At 39.8% G+C, this 24,950-nt stretch overlaps 1 long non-coding RNA gene across 1 annotated transcript; it reads left to right on the forward strand.

Moving 5' to 3' along the window:
* The first annotated feature begins 2,007 nt into the window (after positions 1-2,007).
* Positions 2,008-15,086, forward strand: LOC104245482 (uncharacterized). Its single transcript, XR_715744.2, has 2 exons — positions 2,008-2,725; positions 14,764-15,086. It is a non-coding gene; the product is annotated as an uncharacterized lncRNA (long non-coding RNA).
* Positions 15,087-24,950: the final 9,864 nt, after the last annotated feature.

The following is a 24,950-nucleotide window of genomic DNA, read 5'->3' on the forward strand; positions in this document are numbered from 1 at the left end:
TAGGATCTTCACTCCCTAGTTGAAGTTATTTTTAGACATAGGGTCTCCACTCCCTAGTCTCTTTTTCCAACATAGGGTCTCCACGCCCTAGTTAATTTTATTTTTATTTTAGACAAGGGTCTCCACTCCCTAGTTGATTTTATTTTAGACATAGGGTTTCAACTCCCTTGTCTCTTTTCCAACATAGGGTCTCCACTCCCTAGTTGAATTTATTTTAGACATAGGGCCTCCACTCCCTAGTCTTTTTTCCAACATAGGGTCTCCACTCCCTAGTTGATTCTATTTAGACATAGGGTCTTCACTCCCTAGTCTCTTTTCCAACGTAGGGTCTCCACTCCCTAGTTGACGTTATTTTAGACATTAGGTCTCCACTCCCTAGACTCCTTTCCAACATGTCTCTTCTCCCTAGTTGATTTTATTTTAGACATATGGTCTCCACTCCCTAGGTTATATCCTTTTATACATAGGATCCCCACTCCCTAGTTTCCTTTTCCAATATAGGGTCTCCACTCCCTAGTTGGTTTTATTTTAGATATAGGGTCTCCACTCCCTAGTCTCACGCTTCCAACATAGGGTCTTCATTCCCCAGTTGATGTGAGCTTAAATGCAGGGTACACCAATCCCTAATCTCCTTACCAATATAAGGTACACCAATCCCTAGCTATATTTTCCAACATTAGGTATAACACTCCCTAGTTGATTTGGTTTTCAATGCAGGGTACATCACTAACTAATATAATTGCCAATATAGGGTATACCATTCCTTGGCCACATTTTCCCAACATTAGGTACATCAATCCTTAGTTGAGACATCTTTGACAATAAAGGAACACCATCAAAACAAATAAACAAATTCATCATGTTTTCCCAGTGTACACCAATCCCGACCTTTTATTTCTTTCAACAATGAATTAGTATAGAGCTTTGTGACAAATAACTCACGAATTTTTTCTAGTGAAAACGGGGGCAGAAAACTTAGTTCATTTTGTTTTAGTGTCTGAGCAGGTTTTACCTCGAGGCACAAGATTCGAGATAATCAAAAGAAGAAATCTCAATTCACAATAAAGAAAAGAAAAAGAAAAAGAAGTGAATCCAAAATGCAGAAGCGGATGAAAAGATGTGGACTGCTCAAGATATGACTGAAGTCACGACCATTGCATATCTTGTTTTGATTAGAAGAAGCCATAGAAGGATTAATTAGCACCTGCAGCTAGCAAGTATCAAGATTTAGATCATAGTTTGTGTGAGGAACAAGTCAAGACTCAAGATCAAGTTTTAGAAGACTTATAGATAGGAATCTTGTAACTCATAGCTGATAAGCTTGTTTAGTTTCTTTTGATTTTGATGTAATAACAGGACCATGGACCGGAGCCTCGGCGAAACTTCAGTCGACTCTCCAACTCATCATTTTATCATTCTCCTTGAACTACACATAATCTGATTCCCTTTTGAATAATGTTATGGCCAAAAATTAGTCATATCACTCACTTTATCTTTGCCCAAAAAAATTTCATGTTTCCGAGCAAAGAGGGGCAGTTGTGAGCACATAATTTTTGCCCAATAATATGAAATTACTCCTAAAAAACTTCAAAAATAGCTTTAATTATTTTATATAATTTTAAGAATTTTTCTATACTTTATTTGATTTGTTTTATGCATATTTGTGTTTGGTATATTTTTAGTAGCATTTTAAATCCTAGAAAAAAAAATATTTTAATCTTTACATTTTAGATTTTAATTGCATAATTAATTGCATTTGTAAAAATACTAAAATATGAAAAATACATTAGTCGCTTTGTCGTTATTTTGCTTTCTTGGAATTAATTATTTAGGTAATTAGTTAGTTAGTCAATCACTAAACAAGCTAACTTTGCAATAAGCTTTTAAATGTCATGTAGTTAATTAGTCAAAATCAAGAAGAGAGGAAAGGGTCGTCTGCCCCATATTCTGAATTGGGCCAAGTGCAGCGGCCCAATTATCCTTGCGACCGAAGCCCTAGACCCTCACTCTTTAAAAGGGGGATCTGAAAAAGCAGAGGGAGAGATTAAAAAAACTAGAGCTCTACTACTAAAAAAACGTTGTGAATCAATTTCTTCCTCTAAGAACAAAAACAACGCAGTTGCTCCTTCTTCCTCAAAAACGATAGCAGTATCTAACTATTTTACAACCATGAAAGAATCACTAAACTCATCCCAAAATAGTCCATAAACCAGCCATTTTTCCACACCAAAACCCTAGCGAAAATCAGTCCAAAATATAAGCTAAAAAGCAACCAAAACCCAGCTGTGAAATCACCCTCATATACCCCAAATTCCAACTCCAAATTACCCCAAAAACATAGAGAAATCACCCCAAAACAGCCCTAAATGTAGCTGAAAAACGCCACCCATCTCCAGCCCATTTTCAGACATGAAAAGCTAAAACTTCAGCTATAAAAAATAGCGACTGAAATCGTTAGAACTCCCATCAAAAAGCAGCTGCAACCTCAACCATTTTTATCCCAAAAACCACCTCGGAACACAATTGAAAAACATCACAAAAACTAGCAGAAAAATCTCATTCTCGGTTGTTAAAAATCTGAGTGAAAATAGTCCTGGAAAAGTCCTCAACAAAGTATTGGTTCGAGATTCCGGCGTACGATCAGATGTCGATAACCATCTCAGATTCGTTCGAGACTTTGTTCAAAGTTGGTTTCCAAATAATAAAGAAAGTTTGCTACATAAAGGTTCATTCTCTTTTACTTTATTGTTAATAATGTTATGTTAATAGTGTGTGAAGTCATTTCTTGTTGTTTTGTGCCTCTAGTTCATTATTCTTTCAGTTGAAATAAACATTGGTTGTTTTGCTATTGTTAGTTCAATTTACGGACTCTTAGAGAATTAATGAGTACGCATTTCTTAATCAAAGCTAAATGGACTGCATGACAAGTTTTAGAATTAATTTTACTTTTTGTTCTATTTTAGATAATAATCTGCTCACAATTAAAATATTTTATTAATCTTTCTAGATGCAAGGTTTTGTTTTGAGTTGATTTAACCAAATAATGAGTTTATTGAATCACTGTAACGTTGGACTGCTTATTACTTTTATTCATGAGATTGTGATGTAATTTTGTTTAAGAAAAAATGTACATAATATGGGATATTGGATTGGATTTGGTTGAGCCATGATTTGGTTCTGACTTATGAGGAGAGTTGGTCTTTGGGATATAAGAAAAGAAAGAATTTGGGCAAAAAAAAATTATTCTCATCTGGCCATAAATAACATAGTTGGATCATCTTTCTTTAAGCTAACTACTTTTCTATACACAAAGATTCTTTCCCTCCATAACAATTCCATAATACTCTTTGTCTTACAATAATCTCAAAGATTAGGAAAATAATTCATATGTGTAGAATGCTTTAGGCGCATTCTAATCTATTATTGTGATTGTGTACAGGTTTATGTGACATAATTATGATTCTCAAAATAAATCAAAGTACGTGTTCGCGCGACTTTGACCAAACAATTATAATAATTAATAATGTATTATTTATTGTGTATATGTACGCGTAATATAATTTTAATGCACTTAATAAAAACGGAATTACACGCATATGATCTGTTTCAAAGGTTAAATCCATAACGCTGTAATTAAAATAAGCAAGATGTAAAATACACATAGGTTCTAAAATGCGTAATGAAACAATTAATTAAGCCAAGTTATGATTAAAGCAACCTTGCTAAAATCACGGAACTCAGGAGCAGTATTTTAAAAGGTGGGGGCGTAAAGCGAGGCATTTTACATATGTCTCAGCGAGGCATAATCCCCGAGGCACAGGGCGTAAGCCCCATAGGTATTTAATTTTTGTTAAAATAATATAATTACACTAAATATTTATAAACAGGTAAAATTATATAAAATTTGAAGAAAATTAAAAATATGTATATATATATATATATATATATATATATATATATATATATATATATCTGTGTGTGTGTGTGCATGCGTGCTCCATCCCCATAAAAAACTAATGAAAACAATCTATTATATGCTACTTAAAGTACAAGTAACTTAAGTGTGATGATCCGGCCAGTCGTCTCATGAGTTACCATTCTATTTCCTACAATTTCTGCTTCTTTATGCTTCGTTATCCGTGTTTTATGGTATCGGTTTGGTCGGATCGAGTCCGGAATTATTTCGGTAAGGTTTGAGACAATTAGTCTCTTTTAAGGGAGTTTAAGTTGGAAAAAGGTCAACCGGATGTTGACTTATGTGTTAGAGGGCTTGGATGTGAGTTCCGATGGTTCGGTTAGCTTCGGTAGGTGATTTGTGGTTTAGGAGTGCGATCGGAATGAATTTTGGAAGTCCGTAGTGGATGTAGGCTTGAATTGGCGAAGTTGATATTTTGGTGATTCCGGTTGATAGGCCAGATTTTGATATAGGGGTCGGAATGGAATTCTGATAGTTGCAGTAGCTCTGTCGTGTCATTTGGGATGTGTATGTAAATTTTCAGGTCATGCAGACGTGATTTAGTTGGGTTTTGATCAAAAATGGAATTCGGAAGATTTTAGAAACTCAGGCTTGAATCCGAGATGTTTTAATTGATTTGATGTTTGAAGTGTTTTGATGATTGAAACAAGTTTGTATAAGGTATTAGGTTATGTTTGGGCTTTTGGTTGAGGTTCCGGGGGCCTCGGGGTGATTTCGAAAGGTTAACGGGAAGGTTTGAGACTTGTGAAAGTGCAATACTTTGCTGCTTCTGGTGTTTTCGCACCTGCGGTTTGGGGGACCACAGGTGCAGCGCTGCACGTGCGGAAGAGAAGACGCAGATGCGGTTTTTCAAGGGATTTGTCAGGAGCCGCAGGTGCGGGAGATGAACCGCAGAAGCGGGGTGTTGAGATTTTTCCAGGAACCGCAGATGCGGTGTGGGATCGCACCTGTAGAGTCGCAGGTGCGGATGGACTATCGCAGATGCGATTTTGAGACTTTAAGTGATTTCCGCAGAAGCGGAGGCATGACCACAAATACGGTACCGTAGAAGCGGTTGGAGAGTCGCAGATGCGAAAATGCCTGGGCAGAACATATAAATTATTCCATTTCGCGAAATTGAGTTATTTCACCATTTTTGGACTTCGGCTTGGAGCTTTTTGGGCGATTTGGAAGAGGGATTTCAAGGGAACTTTGTAAGGTAAGGATGTTTGGACCTAAAACACATCTCTATGGTAGTATCTCATGTATTAAGGCTGTAATTAAGGGAATTAAAGGGGCTAAAAATGGAGGATTAGGGTTTGAGTTTAAGAGGCCTTAAATTGAGGATTTGAGAGGTCATTTGGACTCCGATTTTAGAGTTCTTGATATGCATAGACTCGTGGAGAGACGAGGAATCTATTGATGTAAAAATTTATGAATTTTGAGACATGGGCCCGGGGTCGGGTTTTGGTAATTTCGGGATTTTTGTTACTTTTCGATGTTTTCGCTAGGGCTTTGTTCCCTTAGCATATTTTGATGTCATGATTCTGATTTTGACTAGATTCGACGCGAGTTGAGGCCGATTCGAGGGGCAAAGGCATCGCGGAGTAGTATTTTCACTGGTTTGAGATAAGTAACCATTGTAAATATGGAAATGAGGGTACGAAACCCCGGCATTTGACTTGTTTTTGATAAATGCAGTAGCGCACATGCTAGGTGATGAGCGGGTGGGAGTGCACCAGTAGGGATTGTGACTTGGTCCGTCCCGTAGTGACTATTAAGCCGTGTATTTGATTTGGAAATATTATGTTATTCTGTATTTTGGATATTTATACCGTATTATGGATTGTATGTCATGTTTGGGGCCTTGTGCCGATCTGTAGCAACCCTTACGGGCATTTTGACCATTTTTCCTCACTTTACTTGCTAAAAGCATATCCTCAGTCATGTTTTACCTGTTTAAATGTTAAAAACTGGTTTTATCACTTTACTCTTATTTTTGAGGATTGTTCGGGTTGAGATCCCTAATTTCTATTGATGTGCCCGAGAGGTTGTGAGGTTAAGGACTTAGAGAGGTTGAGAACCCAATTGTGAGGATACTTATATATTTATATGTGAGGAATGGATCGGGCTGCACGCCATAGCAACACTTATATGGATCAGGTTGTATGTCGCAATGATATATATATTACATCGGGTTGTACGCCGCAGCGATATGATGCTTGGGCTGTAGGTGCCCCTCCAGAGTCTACACACCCCCAGTGAGCGTAGTCGACTATCATATATGGATCAGGCTGCACGCCGCAGCGGTTACTATGATTTCTATTATTTTGAGATACTAATGAGCCGAATGCTTAGAGTGAGTACTGTGTGACGAGAGTTGAGTCATGAGTGACTGAGAGACTGCCCGAGGGGCCATATTCTGAGTGATTCCTTTCCTGAGGGGCCCTGTTATGATGTTCCCACTGTTTTCACTCTTCTTTTAAATTAGCCTATGTTGGATATATTGCTAAGTAACTGATTTCAATGTTTTAAACTAGAAATGATGATTTTGTGACAGAATTAATTTTAAAGTTATATATTTTTTGAACTGCTCGCCACGGCTTTTAGTCCATTATTTACTTTAGTTACTTACTGAGTTGGCGTACTCACGTTACTCCCTGCACCTTGCGTGCAGATCAAGGTGCTTGAGCGGCCAAGTGAGAATCTTCAACTAATTCAGTTTCTATCGGGGATTTCTAGGTAGCTGCATGGCGTTCGCAGCCCTGTTTTCTCCCTTCTATCATGTTAGTTTTTGCATTTTCTAGATTATTGATGTATTAGGTATTCAGACTTGTATTAGAGGCTCTAGACTTGTGATACCAGATTGTTGGGGTTGTGTAGTTTATCTTTATTTAGACTTCTGCATATTTTCTATCGTTTTAAACGTTTATTATGAAATCAGTATTTAAAACCTGTGTTGAAAATGGTTTATTACTAAAGGAAATGGGTTGTGGTTAGTTGATTGGTTGGCTTGCCTAGTGATGTGATAGGCGTCATCACGACCGGTACTTGGGGTTGTGATAAGTTGGTCGTGACAAGTTGGTATTAGAGCCTAGGTTACATAGGTCTCGGGAGTCATGAGCTGGTTTAGTAGAGTCTCGCGGATCGGTACGGAGACATTTGTATTTATCCTCGAGAGGCTACAGAACCTTTAGGAAAAGCTTCATATTCCTGAAATTCTTGTCGTGCGGATCTGTTTGTTCGAGTACTAAACTTCTGTTATTTCATTCTCTCACAGATGGTGAGGACACATGCTACCGGATAGGGGGGAAACTGCCAGTACCACCCACTGGGGCCACCAGAGGTCGAGGTTGCAGTCGGGGCCGTGGCAGGGGCAGAGCAGCTAGAGTAGCACCGACAGATCCACCAGTTGCCCCAGTTCTGGACCAGGTCCCAGTTGTAGACGCTACAGCAGCACCAGTTCAGGCACCAGTTGTGCCTATTGTGATTCCAGGTCTTCTGGAGGCTTTAGCTTAGATCTTATTAGTGTGTACCGATTTGTCTCAGGCGGTCTCAGCTACTACGGCCGCAGCTACTTCCCAAATTAGGAAAGGCACCCAGACTCCCGTTGCTCGCACACCTGAGCAGGTTGTGTAGGGACTCCAAACACCGAGGGAACCTCCAGCCCAGCCGATTGTACCAGCTCAGGAGTTTGTGGTACCAGTTATGTTGGATGATGAGCAGTGTCGACTTGAGAGGTTTGGTAGACTCTAGCCTCCATCATTCAGCAGTACAGAGGGCGAGGATGTCCAGGGTTTCTTGGATAAGTGCCAGCGGATGCTTCGTACAACAGGGATTCTTGAGACTAGTGGTGTGGCATTTAACACCTTTTAGTTTTTTGAGGCTTCCTTCAGGCGTATGAGAGGCGTAGGCATGTTGGTGCAGCGCCCCTTACTTGGCAGCAGTTCTCTATTCTCTTCCTGGAGAAGTATGTACCGCGGTCGCGCCGAGAGGAGCTGCGCAGGCAGTTTGAGCAGCTGCGTCAGGGGGAGATGACTGTGACGTAGTATGAGATGTAGTTCTCTGAGTTAGCTCGTCATGTGATTTGGATGGTTCCCACAGATCGAGAGAGGATTAGGAGGTTTGTTGATGGCCTCACATACCAGCTTCGGATTCTCATGACTAGGGAGAGGGTGACAGGTGCTACCTTCGAGGAGGTTGTTAATATCGCCCATGGGATTGAGACGGTTCGCTGGCAGGGGCAAAAGGAGAGGGAGGCCAAGAGGCCTCGGGGATCTGGTAGCTTTAGCAGTGCTCCCTCGGGGGTTCAATTCCAGAAGGGCGGAGGTCGTTCATTCAAGCAGGCCCATTCAGCTTGCCCATGTTACCGTGGAGCATCATCAGGTCATGGTTTTCATAGTTCTCATTTGGTCCACTCATCACTTATAGCCCTTCCAGCTTAGAGCTCATCTTGTGCTCTATCAGTCCAGGGTTCTTCCATGTCAGGTCATTCTACTGGTCATTCCGATGTCAGGGGTTCCCTTCAGTCCCCATCTCCAGCACCGAGGAGTTGTTATGAGTGTGGAGAGTTTGGACATATGAGAAGGCAGTGTGCACATCTTTATGATAGTCAATCTTAGTAGAGGGGTCAGCCCTCGACTTTTGTTCCAGTTACTTCACCACCCATCCAGCCAGCTAGGGGTGGAGGTCAGGCAGCCAGGGGTCTCCCTAGAGGGGGAGGTCGATCAGGTAGTGGTCAGGCTCATTTCTATGCCATCCCAGGTAGACTAGATGCTACTGCTTCAGATGCCATGATTTCAGGTATTGTTTCAGTCTGCCACAGAGATACCTCTGTATTATTTGAGCTCGGTTCCACCTTTTCTTATGTGTCATCATACTTTTCCCTTTATTTGGATATGCCCCGTGAGTCTCTTGTTTCACCTGTTCATGTATCTACTCCAGTGGGCGATAATATTGTTGTAGACCGTGTGTACCGGTCGTGTGTGGTGACTATTGGGGGTCTAGATACCCGAGTGGACCTTTTACTATTATGTATGGTAGATTTTGATATCATTTAGGTCATGGATTGGCTATCTCTGTATCGTGCTATTCTGGACTGTCATGCTAAGATAGTCACATTGGCTATTCCGAGTGTGCCACGGATACAGTAGCGAGGCTTGACTAATTATGTTCTTAGTAGATGGATCTCTTTCTTGAAGGTCCAACGTATGGTTGGGAAGGGTTGTATTTCATATCTAACGTTTGTGAGGGATGTCGGAGCTAAGACTCCCAGTATTGATTTTGTTCCAGTTGTGAGGGATTTTCCCGATGTGTTTCCCGTAGACCTGCCGGGCATACCATCGAACAGGGACATTGATTTTGGTATTGACCTGGTGTCGGACACTCAGCCCATTTCTATTCCTCCGTATCGTATGGCACCAGCAGAGTTGAAGGAGTTAAAAGAGCAGCTTCAGGAACTCCTTGATAAGGGGTTCATTCGGTCTAGTGTGTTACCTTGGGGTGCGCCGGTTCTTTGTAAAGAAGAAGGATGGCACAATGAGGATGTGTATTGATTATAAGCAATTGAACAAGGTAACAATTAAGAACAAATATCCTTTGACTCGCATTGATGATTTATTCGACCAGCTTCAGGGAGCGAGAGTTCTCTCCAAGATTGATCTTCGTTCAGGCTATCACCAGTTGAAGATCAGGGATTCGGATATTCTTAAGACGACTTTCAGGACCCTTTATGGTCACTATGAGTTCTTGGTGATGTCCTTTGGGCTGACCAATGCCCCAGCAGTGTTCATGCATTTGATGAACAGCGTGTTCTGGCCTTATCTTGATTTGTTTGTCATAGTCTTCATTGATGATATTCTGGTGTATTCACGTAGTCAGGAGGAGCACACGGAGCATTTGAGAGTTGTATTGCATATATTGAGAGAGGAGAAGCTTTATGCAAAATTCTCCAAGTGTGAGTTTTGGCTCGGTTTAGTAGCCTTCTTGGGGCATGTAGTGTCCAGCGAGGGTATTTGGGTTGATCCGAAGAAGATAGAGGCGGTTCAGAGTTGGCCCAAACCATCCTCAGCCACAGAGATTTGCAGCTTTCTTGGCTTGGCAGGCTATTATCGCCGGTTTGTTCAGGGATTCTCATCCATTGCATCGCCCTTGACCAAGTTGACTTAGAAGGGTGTTTCATTTGTATGGTCGGACGAGTGTGAGGAGAGCTTTCAGAAGCTCAAGACAGCTTTGACCACAGCTCCAGTGTTGGTTTTTCCATCAGCTTCAGGTTCATATATATTGTGATGCTTCGGGAGTTGGGATTGGTTTTATGTTGATGCATGAGGGTAGAGTTATTGCTTATGCTTCTCTTCAGTTGAAGCCCCATGAGAGGAACTACCCCGTTCATAATTTGGAGTTGGATGTCATAGTTCACGTATTGAAGATTTGGAGGCATTACTTGTATGGCATATCTTGTGAGGTGTTCACTAATCATCGCAGTCTTCAGCATTTGTTCAAGCAAAATGATCTTAATTTGAGGCAGCGTAGATGGTTGGAGTTGCTTAAGGATTATGATATCACTATATTGTACCATTCGGGAAAGGCGAATGTGGTAGCTGATGCTTTGGCCGAAAGGCAGTGAGTATGGGGAGTTTGGCATATATTCCAGTTGGGGAGAGACCTTTTGTAGTTGATGTTCAGGCCTTGGCCAATCGGTTCGTGAGGTTAGATATTTCGGAGCCCAGTCGGGTATTGGCTTGTGTGGTTTCTCAGTTTTCCTTATATGATCGCATCAGAGAGCGCCAGTATGATGATCCGTATTTGCTTATCCTTAGAGACAGAGTTCAGCATGATGATGCTAGAGATGTGACCATTGGTAATGATGGGGTGTTTGTGATGCAGGGCTGGATTTGCATGCCAAATGTGGAGGGACTTCGGGAGTTGATTCTGGAGGAGGCCCATAGCTCACGGTATTCCATTCATCCGGGTGCCGCGAAGATGTATTAGGATTTGAGGCAGCACTATTTGTGGAGAAGGATGAAGAAAGATATTGTGGGATTTGTAGCTCGGTGTCTCAATTGTCAGCAGGTGAAATATGAGCATCAGAGACCTGGTGGCTTGCTTCAGTAGATGGATATTCTAGAGTGGAAGTGGGAGAGAGTCACAATGGATTTTGTAGTCGGACTTCCACGGACTTTGAAGAAGTTCGATGCTATTTGGGTGATTGTGGATCGGCTGATCAAGTCCATGCACTTCATTCCTGTGTGTGCTACCTATTCTTCAGAGCGGTTGGCAGGGATATATATCAGGGAGATTGTTCGTTTGCATGGTATTCCAGTTTCCATCATTTCAGATAGAGGTACTCGGTTTACTTCGCAGTTTTTGAGGGCCATGCAGAGAGAGTTGGGTAAGCACTATTCAGATATTGGAGGACATGTTGCGTGCTTGTGTCATTGATTTCGGAGGATCATGGGATGAGTTCCCACCACTTGCAGAGTTTGCTTATAACAACAGCTACGAGTCGAGTATTTAGATGGCTCCATATGAGGCTTTATATGGGAGGCGGTGTAGATCTCCAGTTGGTTGGTTCGAGCCCGGTGAGGCTAGGCTATTGGGGACTGATTTGGTACAGGATGCCTTGGAAAAGGAGAAAGTGATTCGGGAGAGGCTTCGTACAGCACAATCGAGGCAAAAGAGTTATGTTGATAGGAAGGTTCGAGATGTGTCCTACATGGTTGGAGAGAAGGTTCTGTTGAAGGTTTCACCCATGAAGGGTGTTATGAGATTTGGAAAGAAAGGGAAATTGAGTACGCGGTTTATTGGGCCTTTTGAGGTGCTTCGAAGGATTGGGGAGGTGGCTTGTGAGCTTGCTTTGCCGCCCAGCTTGTCGAGTGTGCACCCGGTATTTCAAGTTTCTATGCTCCGAAAGTATATTAGGGATCTGTCTTATGTTCTAGATTTCAGCACGGTCCAATTGGACGGTGATTTGACCTATGATGTGGAGCCAGTAGCTATTTTGGGTCGGCAGGTTCGAAAGTTAAGGTCAAAGGATATAGCTTCAGTGAAAGTACAGTGGAGAGGTCGGCCCATGGAGGAGGCTACCTGGGAGACCGAGCGGGAGATGCGGAGCAGATATCCTCACCTGTTTGAGGCTTCAGGTATGTTTCTTAATTCATTCGCGGACGAATGTTGAAACATAAGTTGGGGAGGATGTGATGACCCGGCCAGTCGTCTCATGAGTTACCACTTTGTTTCCCCCAATTTTTGCTTCTTTATGCTTCTTTATCCATGTTTTATGGTATCGGGTTGGTCGGATCGAATTCGGAATGATTTTGGTAAGGTTTGAGACACTTAGTCTCTTCTAAGGGAGTTTAAGTTGGAAAAATGTCAACCGGATGTTGACTTATGTGTTAAAGGGCTCGAATGTGAGTTCTGGTGGTTCAGTCCACTTCGGGAGGTGATTTGTGTCTTAGGAGCGTGATCGGAATGAATTTTCGATGTATGTAGTAGATTTAGGCTTGAATTGGCGAAGTTGATATTTTGGCGATTTCCGGTTGATAGGCAAGATTTTGATATAGGGGTCGGAATGGAATTCTGAGAGTTGCAGTAGCTCCGTCGTGTCATTTGGGATGTGTGTGTAAATTTTCAGGTCATTGGGATGTGGTTTGGTTGGATTTTGATCAAAAACAGAATTTGGAAGATTTTAGAAACTTAGGCTTGAATACGAGGTGTTTTAATTGATTTGACGTAGTTTGAAGAGTTTTGATGATTAGAACAAGTTTGTATAAGGTATTGGGTTATGTTTGTGCTTTTGGTTGAGGTCTCGGGGGCCTCGAGGTGATTTCGGAAGGTTAACGGGAAGGTTTGAGACTTGTGAAAGTGCAAAACTTTGTTGCTTCTAGTGTTTTCGCACCTGCGGTTTGGGCGACCGCAAATGCGGTGCCGCACATGCGGAAGAGGAGCTGCAGAAGCAGTTTTTCAAGGGATTCGTCAGGAGCCACAGATGCGGTTGATGGTCCGCATCTGCGAAGCTGCATGTGCGGGAGATGAACCGCCGAAGCGGGGTGTTGTGACTTTACCAGGAACCGCAGATGCGGTGTGGGACCGCACCTGCAGAGTCACAGGTGCGGATGGACTATCGCAGATGCGATTTTAAGACTTTAAGTGATTTCCGCAGAAGCAGAGGCATGACCGCAAATACGGTACCGCAGAAGCGGTTGGAGAGTCGCAGATGCGAAAATGCCGAGGCAAAACATATAAGTTATTCCATTTCGCGAAATTGAGTTATTTCACCATTTTTGTGCATCGGCTTGGAGCTTTTTGGGCGATTTGGAAGAGGGATTTCAAGGTAACTTCGTAAGGTAAGGATGTTTGGACCTAAAACATATTTCTATGGTAGTATCTCATGGATTAAGGTTGTAATTAAAGGAATTAAAGGGGCTAAAAATGGAGGATTAGGGCTTGAGTTTAAGAGGCCTTAAATTGAGGATTTGAGGGGTCATTTGGACTCCGATTTTATTGTTCTTGATATGCATAGACTCGTGGGGAGACGAGGAATCTATTGATGTAAAAATTTCTGAATTTCGAGATGTGGGACCGGGGGTTGGGTTTTGGTAATTTCGGGATTTTTGGTACTTTTCGATTGTTTTCGTTTGGGCTTCGTTCCCTTAGCATATTTTGATGTCGTGATTCTGATTTTGACTAGATTCGACGTGATTGTAGGCTGATTCGAGGGGCAAAGGCATTGCGGAGTATTATTTTCACTGGTTTGAGGTAAGTAACCATTATAAATCTGGAACTGAGGGTATGAAACCCTAGTATTTGACTTATTTTTGATAAATGTGGTGGCGCACATGCTAGGTGACTAGTGTGTGGGCGTGCACCGGTAGAGATTGTGACTTGGTCCATCCCGTAACGACTATTAAGCCACGTATTTGATTTGAAAATATTATGTTATTTCGTATTTTGGATATTTATACCGTATTATGGGTTGTATACCATGTTTGGGGCCTTGTGCCGACCTGTAGCAACCCTTAGGGGCATTTTGACCGTTTTTCCTCACTTTACTTGCTAAAAGAATATCCTCAATCATGTTTTACCTATTTAAATGTTAAAAACTGGTTTTATCACTTTACTCTTAATTGTGAGGATTGTTCTGGCTAAGATCCCTAATTTCTATTAATGTGCCCGAGAGGCTATGAGGTTAAGGACTTAGAGAGGTTGAGAACCCAATTGTGAGGATACTTATATATTTATATGTGAGGTATGGATCGGGTTGCACGCCATAGCAACACTTATATGGATCGGGTTGTATGTCGCAGCGATATATATATATTATATCGGGTTGTACGCTGCAGCGATATGATGCTTGGGCTGTAGGTGCCCCTCCAGAGGTCTACACACCCCCAGTGAGCGTAGTCGACTATCATATATGGATCAGGCTGCACGCCGCAGCGGTTACTATGATTTCTATTATTATGAGATACTAATGAGCCGAGTGCTAAGAGTGAGTACCGTGTGACGAGAGTTGAGTCACGAGTAACTGAGAGGCTGTCCGAGGGGCCATATATTTAGTGATTCCTTACCCAAGGGGCCCTGTTATGATGTTCCCACTGTTTTCACTCTTCTTTTAAATAAGCCTATGTTGGATATATTGCTAAGTAACTGATTTCAATGTTTAAAACTAGAAATGATGATTTTGTGACAGAACTGATTTTAAAGTTATATAATTTTTTGAACTGCTCGTCACTGCTTTCAGTCCATTATTTATTTTAGTTACTTACTGAGTTGGCGTACTCACGTTACTCCTTGCACCTTGTGTGCAGATCCAGGTGCCCGAGCGGCCGAGTGAGCATCTTCAGCTGATTCTGTTTCTGTCGGGGATTTCGAGGTAGCTGCATGGCATTCGCAGCCCTGTCTTCTCCCTTCTATCATGTTATTTTCTGCATTTTCTAGACTATTCATGTATTAGGTATTCAGACTTGTATTAGAGGCTCTAGACTCGTGACACCAGATTGTTGGGACTTGTAGTTTATCATTATTTAGACTTCCGCATATTTTCTGTCGTTTTAAACATTTATTATGAAACTAGTATTTAAAATCTATGTGGAAAATGGTTTATTACTAAAGGAAATGGGTTGTGGTTAGTTGATTGGTTGGCTTGCCTAGTAATGTGATAGGCGTCATCACGGCCGGTACTTGGGGTCATGACATTGTGTCTAAAAGAATAAAGTTTTTTACATGGAGGAACAAAAAGGATGATTAACCTGCAATTTGAACTTTGAACTTGTTGATATGAAGTAGAGTGTAATTCTCTTTGTCTTTGTAAAAAAAATATCTGTTGCTTTTGGGAGATATTAGCAGACTAGCAGACAATATAAAGAATTGTAAAATACCATGAATTAGGGCTTCAATCAATAAAAAAAATTGACTTTTAAATTTAATATATTTCAGTTCTTTTTTAAAACTTGTGAGTAATTATCAAGCTGACTTTTGAGAATTTGGGTATTATATGAAGGACTTATTCAACAAATTTTGTTTAATTTGAAAAAGTCTTTGGGGCTTATGCCTCACTAAAAAAACACGCCTCGAACGCCCGGGCGTACGCCCCGAACACCCGACTATACGCCCCGAAGACCCGGGCGTAGGCCTCTTGAGAATTTCGCCCCACACCATTGCCTCAGGGGTTTTTGGTGCGCCTCGCCCCAGGGCTCGCCCCGAAAATGCTTTTTAAAACACTGCTCGGGAGTGCCTCACACTTTCTCCCAGGTTACAGAATTCCTTATCCAGTCTTTTATATTTTACGGACTGTAAAATAGAGTCAAATTTTTTCGATTTGGGATTTTAAAATAAACCGGTGACTTGAGACACCATAAAATCATTCCAAGTGGAGACTCTAATTAAATAAATAATCTCATTTCGAATAATGTCACTTTAATTGAAAAAACTCCCTATTCTTTGAAAAAAGGAGGTGTGACTCTTACATGTATTAATCTACCATCACCTGCTTTATTTAACATTGTTAATACTTGTTCCACCTATTACTTGTTAATTGCTCTCATATGCTTTAGTTGAAGTTATTGTCTTGTTACTTCTTTAATTGTTCAATTATTTACTTAAAGTTGTTGATTTCATGAAATATTTTCTTGTTGAGTTATTGATGTTGAAGTTGTAAAAGTCGTGATCACATTGAGGCTAGGTTGTTATTTGTTGAATAACCATTCTTGTTGAGTTATTCACTTTCAGTTGCTATTATTGAGATTCTTATATATATTGTGGTTGAGTCATGGGTTATTTGTTATGGAAATTTATATTGTTGATTCTTTTGGCAAGTTATGGCATTTGGGCACTTGAGGTGCGAGTTGTGATATGTTGTGATATTAATATACATGTAGTGGTATAAGGCAAGGGGTTGATACGCATGCGGTGAGATAATGTGGGCTTGATACGCGTATTTCTAGTAGAGGAACTACTTGAAACCACGTGGTGTGATAAGGTTGGCTAAACGAGGGTAGCTATTTCGGGAAAAATAATTTTCAAAACTAAATGTAAGACTCCCGCGGTGATATAAGGAAAGACTATGATTGTGATTGTGACATGAGATTACGAGGCAGTACCCCGATTGTGATTCTTGTTGTTATCTATCATTTAACTCACTTGTATTTGTACGCATTGTTTTCTTGATGTTCTTATTATGTGTTCCTTCCTTGTTGTCTTTATTGCTTTAAATTCAGGTGTAGCTTATCTTGTTGTAGTTATTTATTGCCTTATTTTTCTCTTTTCCATTATTATATTGTACTATACTTGTTCAGCTTATTTTCTTATCCTAATATGGGTCTCGACCTGGCCTCGTTACTACTCTACCGAGATTAGACTTGATACTTAGTGGGTACCGTTGTGGTGTACTTATATTAATCTTCTGCACGTTTTTGTGCAGATTCAAGTACCTCGACCCAAGCTAGGCACCAGTGAGTTGAGATTTAGTTCAGAGACTTCAAGGTATACCTGCCCGGCGTTTGCAGGTCTGGGAGTCACCCTCTATCTTTATTTATCTACTGCTTACTCTTTATTTAGACAATGATGTATTAGGGATTTTACGATACATTCGTGTAGAGCTTATGACTCAGTTTCACCAGATTTTGGGAATTATTGCCAGCGGTATTGTTGAGTCCTTTTATGATAGCTAGATGGTTTAAAATTGAAGTTATTATTATTTCTGTTATTTTTCCATTCACGTTGGGCTTACTTAATCTTAGAAACTAGGTGTTATTCTTCGGTGGGGAATTGGGGTCGTGACACTCTCCTTAATTATCAAGCTGGAAGAGCTTTTCATTTAGCAAAGTTACGTTGTTTCATCAGAAAATCCTAGCCCACAATTCGATGTTTGTTAATGAGAGTGTCGTTTCGTAAATATATTCTTCTTCTTATTTTTTAAAATTTCATTGAACCATTCACAATCTTTTGATTTCTCTTGGCAGGTGTTGATTATAACAGGGTTTATTCACATAAGCAGAAGTAATCAGTGATGGAGGTAGGATTTTCGCTAAGGGTTATTCAGGGGACCGGGGAGGTCGACGAGGATGTCACACATCATATAGGGGTAGGGTGGATGAAGTGGAGGTTAGCAACGGGAGTCTTTTGTGACAAGAAAGTGTCACTGTTACTAAAAGGTAAGTTTTACAGAGCAGTGGTTAGGCCTGCTATATTGTATGGGATCGAGTGTTGGCCGGTTAAAAATTCACACATCCAGAAGATGAAAGTAGCAGAGATGAGGATGCTGAGGTGGATCTGCGGGCATACAAGGATGGACAAGATTAGGAATGAAGTTATTCGAGATAAGGTGGGTGGGGCCCCCATGGAGGACAAGATGCGGGAAGCAAGACTCATATGGTTCGGACACATTCAGAGGAGGAGCACTGATGCGCTAGTGAGGAGGTGTGAGCGACTGGCTGTGGTGGGCATGAGGAGAGGTAGAGGGAGACCTAAGAAGTATTGGGGGAGGTGATTAGGCAGGACCTAGCACGACTTAGGATTTCTGAGGACATGGCCCTTGACAGGGAATTGTGGAGGTCGAGCATTAAGGTTGTAGGTTAGGGGGAAGTCTGTGAGTATTACTACAACGCACTAGAGTAACACTAGCCATTTAGGAGTTAGTCTTAGGAGGCTACTGATCAGCTACGGATGTAGGGCTTGTGTCGGTTGGATATTAGTATACCTTACATCCTTCTCTCCATACTTTTTTCGTATTTCCTATATTTCTTATATTGTTGTTATTCTGTTATTTTATATTATGTATTTTATGTTATTTATTATGACTCTATTGATAGTACTAATATATTGTCTCTTTGTTGCTCTCTTGAGCCAAGGGTCTCCTGGAAACAGCCTCTCTGCCCTTCTGGGTAGGGGTAAGGTCTGCGTACATACTACCCTCCCCAGACCCCACTGGTGGAATTATACTGGGATGTTGTTGTTGTTGTTGTTCATAAAAAAATTATAGCTAGTGGGAATTGAATCAACAATCTAACAAAGGTTTGAACCCCTTTGATCACTGAGCAGTGGCGAAGCCACATGGTCACAAGGGTAGTTAACTGACCATCCTTTATCAAAAAATTACACTGTGTATACAGGTAAAATATTACGTTTTAGAAGTATATAACACATATTGAACATCCATTGTCGGAATTTTTTTTTCATTTCTTTCAAATTTAAATTCCCTTGAAAAAATTCCTAACTTTGCTACTGCCATTGAGCTATGCTTTTGAGTAATATCGAGGGGATTCCAAATATAATATATAGAGGTACAAATCAAATTTTACCTTATACGTACAATATAATTTTCCGGTGAAGCGGATTCGGATGAATCCCTTCCGCCCTGGCATTAGTAGTGTACTAGTTTTAGAAGGGGTAAGTGCTAACAGCTACGTGCTTCTTTCCCATCAACCAGCGGGCTGGTTAAGAGTGTACTGTGGGCCGGGCCTAAACCGGACCGGACCGGGCACGCGGTCCTAACGGGCCTGGTGAGTCGGGCCTAGTGGGCCGGTCTTAACGGTCTTTAAAGCCCGTGGTGGGCCGGTTCATCCTAGAAAGCACACGAGCCCGGGACCGCTAAGCCCGGGACCGGCTGTTGGGCCTGGGCCGGGCCTAACGGCTAGTTTCTATTAAAAAAAATTAAAAATTCCAACGGTCAAAATTTAAAAAGTAGTCGTTTGGGCTGCAATTTTGACCGTTTGGATGTTTAGAAAATAGTCATTTGGCCCCCAAACTTTATATAATTATACTTTCTCAATTCTCAACTATAAATACCCCCTCATTCTTTCATTTTTACTCACCAATTCATCAATCTCTCTCAATCTCTCTACTATAATTGCTTATTTTATTGCTGAAATTTCGTGAAAAATTGTGAAGTTGGTGAATTGAAATATTCAAGTTTTCAACGATTTTTAATTTTTAAGAAGTTGTTCGGCAATTCGGTAAACGCGTTCCAACTCTAAGTTTTAATATTATAGTTTTGTTAGTTTTATTTAGTATAATTAGAATTAATATGGCTTTTTCTTTGAAAAATATTTTTGGTGGTAAGGGTAAAGCTAAAATTGGTGAATGTAGTGGCCAACCTACTACCCTTCCCCCGGCTCCCCGACCCAGACCTGGTAGACGTCCTGCTGCTCCTATTATTCTTGATAGTGATAACCCTTCTTTTCAATTTTCCGATAGTAAATTTTGCCATAATGTTGCACCAGGTCAAAATCTAGATGATGAAACTATGAATGCTCTTTATCCTAATGAAACTATCTTTGAAAATGATGAGGAAAATGAGGATGAAGATGAAACCCAACCGGATTTAGATGATACACCTACTAGTCCTGTTAATAACCCAACTGATGTACCGTCCGACCCACCTGTAGAAACCCCTAGTTTTAATAGACAACCTTCTAAACGCCTAGAAACGTCATTAGTTTGGATTTTTTTTACTCAAGTAAGAGAACAAAATAAGGCTAAGTGTAAAACATGTGGGAAGTTACTAGCGCATAAATATACTGGAGAACGTAGCGGCACGGGTAGTTTGACTAGGCACATAAAAACACACCCTAGAGATAAAGCTAGATATTTGCAAATGAAAGCGCAACTAGAGGGAACACATGTAGATTCTGATGTTAACCCTAGTACAGGTTCAAATCTAGTTCAACCAGGAATTAACACTGTGACCGGAGGTATTTTATATTACGATCCAAATAGAGATCGTGAAGAATTAGCAAAGATGGTTACCGTTATGTGCTTACCCTATTCTTTTCCCTCTAATCCTAATTGGGTGCATTATATTAGAAGAGTTTTTAATCCTACTTATAAAGGTTGGCCTCGCGCAACAGTTAAGAGCGATATTTATAAATATAAACATGAATATGAACAATATTTGCGGTATTTATTTACTCATATAAGTAATCGGATTTCTATTACTACTGATATTGGTAGAAGTGGTAATGATTGTGATTATCTAACTGTTACAAGTCATTGGATAGATGAGGAGTGGACAATGCAAAAACGCATTATTGCGTATAGAATAATTAATTCATGTCACACAGGTAAGTTTATAGCTAACACTGTTGCAGATATTTGTAGATATTTTTGCTTTAGAGATAAAATAATGTCAATTTCTATGGATAATGCTTCTAGTAACACTAGTGCTATAGGCATACTTACAACACCACTAAATCCCGCATTTAGAAATATATTCCATGTTAGATGTATTTGTCATATTTATCATTTAATTGTCTGTGATCGTATGCGAATTTTAAATTTAGAAATTGAAAAGGTTAAAATGGCTCTTAATTGGCTTTTTTATTCAAACCGTAGAAGTAGACTAAGAGAATATTTTAAAAAATGGGATGAATATGGCCTTAGAGAAAGAAAGGTTCCTAAACCTTGCCCGACTAGATGGAATTATATGTACGAAAGTTTAGTAGTTGCATATGAATATAGAAACCCAATTAATGCAACGTTTAATGCTCGGGTAGGTGGTGAGGATGATGATGAAATGCTTACTACTCAAGATTGGACGAATGTTAAAATTCTTATAGATTTTTTAGAACATTTTCAAATTGCTACAAATGCATTTTCTAGGCAATATTATCCTACTATTTCAAACTGTTTAGTTTATATTGCAGCACTATGTGATTTGTTTGTTGAATTTTCGGAGGGTGGGGAAATTTATCAACTTGCTATAAATGCAATGAAAGAAAAGTTTAAAAAATATTTTTTCCCTATCCCTCCTATTTATGGTGTTGCTGCAATGTTAAATCCTACAATGAAATTAGGAGGTCCTCATTTTTGGTACTCAAATATTTATAAGGCTTTAGATCTTTCAAATGAGGAATTTGCTACACTTGCAGATGCAAAAGCCTCAATTAAAATTAATGCTCAAACAATTTATAATGATTATCAACTTGCCTTAGAGCATGCTAGGCCAAATTTTCCAACCCCTACTTCGTCTAGTTCACAATCGTCCAAAAGAGCTGCGGGCTTAAAAACACTTAAATCTTGGACGGAGTTCAGGGGTTCTCAAGGTGATAATTATGATGAAACTTCACATCTAAATGAGCTTCAAGTGTATTTGTCGCAGGGACTTGAAAAGGAAAATCCATACGGCACTTTTGATCTTTTGGAATGGTGGAAGGCAAGGGAAAAACATTTTTCGATTCTTGCAAGGATGGCTCGGGATATTTTATCTATTCAAGCTTCAATTGTTGCATCAGAGAGCTTTCAGTCAAGCAAGACTTCAAATAGGTGATCATAGAGCGTCAATGAGGGAGAGCTTGGAAAAACCTGTACTGTTCAGAGATTGGATCCGCTCGGAAAGAAGAAACTTTGGAATTGCGGAATCACAACCGGCGATAAATGAAGCTTATGAAGAAATGATGGCGGAAATTGCGGAGGATGCTGCTTCGCCCGGAAGTGGTGATGAACAAGCTTCTTTTCCACCACCACCAACGCAACCTCCTCCGAACCTTGAAGGATTTATGAAATTTGTTAGAGATACAATGTAGATTATGGTGTACCTTGTACTTTGGCATATCTTCTTTTAGTTTTTTCCCTTTTAATGGTGGTGTTAGTACCTTGTTGTGCTCATTCCATTGGGGGAGGAAGACTAAGAAAGATATGCCATTTTTGGTAATAAAAATTATAAGACGTGCCCTTGAATATCTTTTTGCAACAATTTTTTTATCTTTAACTTGCAATTATTTATAATCTATAATATATATACATAACATACAATATATACTACAAGAAAATATATAAGGGAATATATATACATAACATACAATATATACTACAAGAAAATATATATATATACACATAACATACAATATATACTACAAGAAAATATATAAGGTAATATATATACATAACATACAATATATACTACAAGAAAATATATATATATATATATATATATATATATATATATATATATATTATATACTATACTAGTATACTATATATACTACAAAACAAGATTTTTCAAAATTCAAAATGAGGGCCCCACCTCCAATGACCACCAACGGCCATATTGCACAAATAGCTATTTTTTTTTCAATTTACAAAACTAACCTTCTCTAACACTATAAATACCCCCCTCCCTCTTCTTCATTTCAATACTCAATACTCATTTCTCAATCTAAATTTCTCTCAATCTCTCAATCTCCAATTTTCAAGACTTCAAGTCTCAATCTTAATTTTCAAGTTACATCATGCCTCGTTCGGAAAGAGTGCGCTTATTTGTTTCGCACTACTATGAAGTGCTTGAAGAAAATGAAGAAGGCCAAATATTAAAATGCAAGAACTGTGGAAGAGTCTTAAATTTTCGTTCAGGGTGTACCACAAGCATTTTAAGGAGGCATATAACGTATTGTGTTGATGGTATTTATCCGCAAATTCGTCTTTAAGATATTTCAAAAATTTGTGTTATTTTAAAATTATTAGAAGTATTTATGCTTCATGTTGTACTTTCTTATTAATTTATTATGTATGGCAATTTAGTTTTACTATTGTTTTGTTATTTTACTTTTTCGTCAAGCACTTTAATAATTTGATTTCTACATATATATTACATATATATTATTTATATAGCCATGATATGGTTTGCAAGAAATTGCCTTAAAAAACCCGAAAATCAAAAAGCCCGTTAGGCCCGCTAAGCCCACGAGCCCGGCCCGTTTAGCCAAGGACCATATGGGCTTAGGCCCGTCACGGGCTGGTTCCACCCGTTGAGCCCACGAAGCCCGGGACCGCTAAGCCCAGGCCCGTTAAGTCCGGCCCGTTTGGCCCATTTAGGCCCGGGCCCAGAATACAGCACTAGGGCTAGTCGAATATGACGGCGTGACCGGTCCAACTGGATGGATTATGTGGGAATAATCCCCAATTTAAAAAATTCAATTAATAGAACATATACTAATAATGACAAAGATGTACCTTATTATCTTAAACCAGTCAAAATTTTATTTTCATTATATTAGCCACACCATATAAGACAGTAATTAGTCATACATTTGTAACGATCCGACCGGTCGTTTTGAGCTCCGGCGCGTCATTCAGCAGTTTGAGGCCATGAGTAGCTTCATCTCAGGTATATTGACTTGTGTGTATGGTCAGAATTAAAATTCAGGAAGTTTGGAGTTAAATCTAAATGAAAATTCTCATTTTAAAAGCTTAAAATTGAAGAAATGAACTAGGATTGGAATTTTGAGTAAACGACCTCGGAATCGAGATCTGAAAGTTCCAGCAGGTTCGTATGATGATTTTGGACTTGGGCATATGTCCGTATTTGGTTTTGGATAACCCGTGAGCATTTCGGCGTATATTGTGGAAGTTAGTATTTTAGAAGAATTTCATAAATTTGGGTTGGAAGGCATTTCAGTGTTATAGATGTCCGTTTGGGATTCCGAGTCTAGGAATATCTCCGTATGGTGATTTTGGAGTTGGGAGCGCGATCGAAAGTCAATTCGGATGTCCGGGGGTCATTTTGAAGTCATTTCGCTAAATATAGAAATTTGAAGGTTTTTGAGAAAATTCAACCGGAAGTGAAAATTTTGATATCGGGGTCGGAATGCGATTCCGAAAGTTGGGGCAAGTCTGTAATGTCGAATGTGACTTGTGTGCAAAATTTGAAGTCATTCCGGAATGATTTTGGTAAGGTTTGAGACACTTAGTCTCTTTTAAGGAAGCTTAAGTTGGAAAAGTCAACCGGATATTGACTTATGTGTTAGAGAGCTCGAAATGCGAATTTTATGGTTCGGATAGCTTCTTTAGGTGATTTGATACTTAGAAGTGTGTCCGGAATATTTTTGTGATTACCAGTGTAGAATTAAGCTTGAATTGGCAAAGTTAGTATTTCGGCGAATTCCGGTTGATAGGTGAGATTTTGATCCGAGGGTCGGAATGGAATTTCGAGAGTTTCTGTAGCTTCGTTATGTCATTTTGGACTTGTCTGCAAAATTTGAGGTCATTCGGACGTGGTTTGGTTGGGTTTTTGATCAAAAATGGAATTTGAAGTTTCAAAGTTCATAGGCTTGAATCTGTGGTGAATTTAGTATTTTTGCGTTGTTTTTGGTGATTCGAAGGAACAACTAAGTTTGTGTCATATTATGGGACTTGTTAGTATACTTTGTTGGGATCCCATGAGGCTCGGACAAATTTTGGAAGAGTTTTTGGAAGATTTTTGCCGTTTTGAGCATAAATGTAATGATCTAAAAGTTCATTTTTAGTTCTAGAGATCCAAATTTGATTCCGAGACTTTCGGAATTTTGATTATGAATTATAGGACTGATCTGAAAATTTTGGTCTAATTTCATCAAGTCGCAATTAGGTTTTTGACGCGAAACATGAGTAATTGTTTAACGAGCGAAATGGATATCGCACTGGGAAAATGAGCTCCGAATTGAGTTTCGATTGAAGGGTTGTGTTCGTATTATTATTTGTGACTCATAGGAATAAAAATCGTCTAATTCCGAGTTCGTATGAT

Source organism: Nicotiana sylvestris, chromosome 1 (genome assembly GCF_000393655.2).
Source record: "Nicotiana sylvestris chromosome 1, ASM39365v2, whole genome shotgun sequence".
Lineage (NCBI taxonomy): Eukaryota > Viridiplantae > Streptophyta > Magnoliopsida > Solanales > Solanaceae > Nicotiana > Nicotiana sylvestris.